This window comes from Balaenoptera ricei, chromosome 4 (assembly GCF_028023285.1).
Source record: "Balaenoptera ricei isolate mBalRic1 chromosome 4, mBalRic1.hap2, whole genome shotgun sequence".
In the NCBI taxonomy this organism is placed as follows: domain Eukaryota; kingdom Metazoa; phylum Chordata; class Mammalia; order Artiodactyla; family Balaenopteridae; genus Balaenoptera; species Balaenoptera ricei.
The window spans coordinates 160,545,877-160,549,671 of NC_082642.1; positions in this window are offsets into that span (position 1 = coordinate 160,545,877).

The following is a 3,795-nucleotide window of genomic DNA, read 5'->3' on the forward strand; positions in this document are numbered from 1 at the left end:
ACAGAAAAGTTGAAAAATAGTACATACAATGAACAACTGTATACTCTGCGCCTAGGTTCACCAATTTAAAACATTTTTGCATATTTTGCTTTCTCTTTCTCTCTCTACATACACACACATGCGTACACACACACACACCTTTTTACTTTTTGGTAAACCGTTTCAAGGTAAGATGCAGACCTTGTGACACTCCCCTCCTAAGTGCTCCTTCTGAGAGCAAGGATTCCTGCAGAGTAGCCACTACCCAGCACCCCCTCCAGATGCCCCCCTCCCACTCATACGCAGCCCCACCCACATCTCCCCACCGGCCCGCCAGCGCCCACCCCTGCTGTGCGTGCGTTGAGTTTAATGCACTGCGGGATGCGGGTTGGCCGGGACACCTCGTTCACAACCACAGGGCTGTGCTTTTCCTTCTTACCACCTCCTCCTCCAGGCTCCCCTCCTGCCAACCCCAGAAGCCCCATCTGAGCAATTTAACGGGTGGCCCGAGGGTGGGTAGGGTGCCTCGGTACCATGTGGCCCTAAACCGTTAGCGGCTCGTGGCCTTTCACATTTCACCACTCTGTGAGCAGCCGGGAGGCCCTTTGTTGGTGTGACCGCGCAGCTGTGTAACGCATGTGAAGCTGGCGTAGCAGTTAATGTAAAATCGCCTATTTAAGTGCTCCTCTCCCGGCTTAGATGTCAGGGACCCCGCCTTGCAACCCAAAGCCGGGTCCGAAATCCTTCTCTGCATCCCCAGACACAAAGTAAGGCTGTGGTCGTCTGAAGGAGGCACCATCTCTTTGGCTTACAGAGGAGGTGAGACTCAGCAGAGGACAGAGGAGAGACAGTGGGGCGCTGCCGCGGTGGGGCGCTGCCGCGGGCCCAGAATGTGAGCGACAGAGCCATGGCTCTGGGGTAAGCACGGCCACGCTGCAAGGGAAGACAGTCGACTTTGGACTCTTTTCTCTTTTTTTAGTGAATTTAACGCTCAGCCAAAGGAAAGTGGGAAATAACATGACTAACTCCATGCAACCTACCAGAGACCACAAAGCCAGGTCACCACCAAATGCTCATTCCCCTCACAGCCACGGCCTCCCAGGGAAGGCCAAGCCCTGAGTGGATGTGACAGAGCCCGAGGGAAATTGCCCACGCCCGCACTACAGCTACAGGAAGGTCTTTCCTGTTGTTTGCAAGAAGATGATTTAGTTGCCAGTCTAAATATAAATCAGTGAACTGTTTTCAACATTAAAAATAAAATGTGCGCTGCTTGTTTTCATCTGAAGAAATTTTAATGTGGACTTATAAAAATTTGATCAGGGAATATGATTCTTCTCAGGGATTTCAGGATATGTCTGATTATTCCCCTGCTGTTTTTGCCTTAATATATTTTTAAAAATTAATTAATTAATTTTATTTTTGGCTGTGTTGGGTCTTTGTTGCTGCGCGCGGGCTTTCTCTAGCTGCAGCGAGCGGGGGTTACTCTTCGTTGCGGTGCACGGGCTTCTCATTGCAGTGGCTTCTCTTGTTGCAGAGCACAGGCTCTAGGAGCGTAGACTTCAGTAGTTGCAGCACATGGGCTCAGTAGTTGTGGCGCATGGGCTTAGTTGCTCTGTGGCATGTGGGATCTTCCCAGACCAGGGATCGAACCCGTGTCCCCTGCATTGGCAGGAAGATTCTTAACCACTGTGCCACCAGGGAAGCCCCTTGCCTTAATATTTTAAAATATTTCCTCCTTGTGAACAGAAGAATGAGATATAACTTGTTCTGCTTCCAGTCATGGCCAGGTAGCTCCTAATCAGACTGTCCTTTCATAGATGACAACTATAAACTCTGAATGATACATGAAAGCAAGTCCATGAAGGTGCTAGGTAGTGATCCAAAGTGGGCTGGTTCAGTATTCTAAAATCAATTAATGTAATCTATCACACCAACAGGAAGAAAAATCACATGATCATGTCAATAGATGCAGAAAAAGTATTTGACAAAATCCAATATCTATTCATGATAAACACTCAGTAAACTCTCAGTAGAGGAGAACTTCCTCAACAGGATAAAGAACATCTACAAAAATCCTACAGCTAACATCATACATCATGGTGGGAAACTTGAAGCTTTCCTACTAAGATCAGGTACAAGGCAAGGGTGGATGTCTCACCTCCTTTCAACATCAGACCAGAAGTCTCACCTAATGTGGTAAGATAAGAAAAGGAAATAAAAGGTATAGAGATTGGGAAAGAAGAAATAAAGCTATTACCAGATGACCTGAGTGTCTAGGTAGAAAATTAAAAAGAATTGACCAAAAAAAGAACCCTGGAACTAATAAGTGATTATAGGAAGGTTGCAGCTTACAAGATTAACGTACAAATGTCAACTGTTTTCCTATATACCAGCAATGAACAAGTGAAGTGAAATTAAAAACACCCCCCAAAACAAAATATTTAGGTATAAATCTAACAAAATATATACAAAGATCTATATGAAGAAAACTACAAAGTTCTGATGAAAGAAATCAAAGAATTAAAGAAATGCCAATATAGTCCATGTTCATGGATAGGAAGATTCAATATTGTCAAGATATCAGTTCTTCCCAACTTGATCTATAGACTCAGTGCAATCCCAATAAAAATCCCAGCAAGTTATTTTGGCACTATCAATAAACTGGTTCTAAAGTTTACATAAGAGAGGAAAAAAGACCCAGAGCAGCCAATACAATATTGAAGTAGAAGGACAAATTCAGAGGACTGACACTATCCAACTTCAAGACTTACTGTACTTCAAGACTTACTAAGCTACAGTGAAAGAACAGACAAATAGATCAATGGAACAGAATAGAGAGCCCAGAAATAGACCCACATAAATACAGTCAACTCCCCTTTAATAAAGAAGCAAATGCAATGAAATGGGGCAAAGATAGTCTTTTCAACAAATGATGCTGGAACAAATGGATATCACACACACAAAAAATGAATCTAGACACAGACCTTATACCCTTCACAAAAATTAACTTACAATGGAGGACAGACCCAAATATAAAATGCAAAACTATAAAACTCCTAGAAGATAACATAGGAGAAAACCTGGATGGCCTTGGGTTTGGCAATGACTTTTTAGATAAACACCAAAGACATATCCACAAAAGAAAGAATTGGTGGACTTCATTAAAATTAAAAATTTCTGCTCTGCAAAAGACACTGTCAAGAATAGAAAGACAACCCAAAGATTGGGAGAGAATATTTGCAAAACACATATCTGATAAAGGACTGTTATCCACAATATACAAAGAACCCTTAAAATTTAAAAATAAGAAAATGAACAACCTGATTTAAAAATAAGCCAAAGACCTTAACCGACACTTCACCATATAAGATATACAGGTGGTAAATAAACATATTTAAAGATGTCCCACATCTTATGTCATAAGGGAAATGCAAATGAAAACAACAATGAAATATCACTACACACCTATCAGAATGGCCAAAATCCAGAACACTGGCAACACCAAATGCTGGTGAGGATGTGGATCAATAGGAACTCTCCTCACTGCTGATGGGAATGCAGAATGGTGCAGCCACTTTGGAAGACAGTTTGGTGGTTTCTTATAAAACGAAATATAGTCTTACCATACAATCCAGCAATCATGCTCCTTGATATTTACACAAAGAAATTAACAACTTATGTCCATAAAAAACCTGCACGTGGATGTTTATAGCAGCTTTATTCATAATTGCCCAAACTTGGAAGCAACCAAGATATCCTTCAGTAAGTTAATGGATAAATAAACTGTGGTCCATCCAGACAATGGAATATTATTCA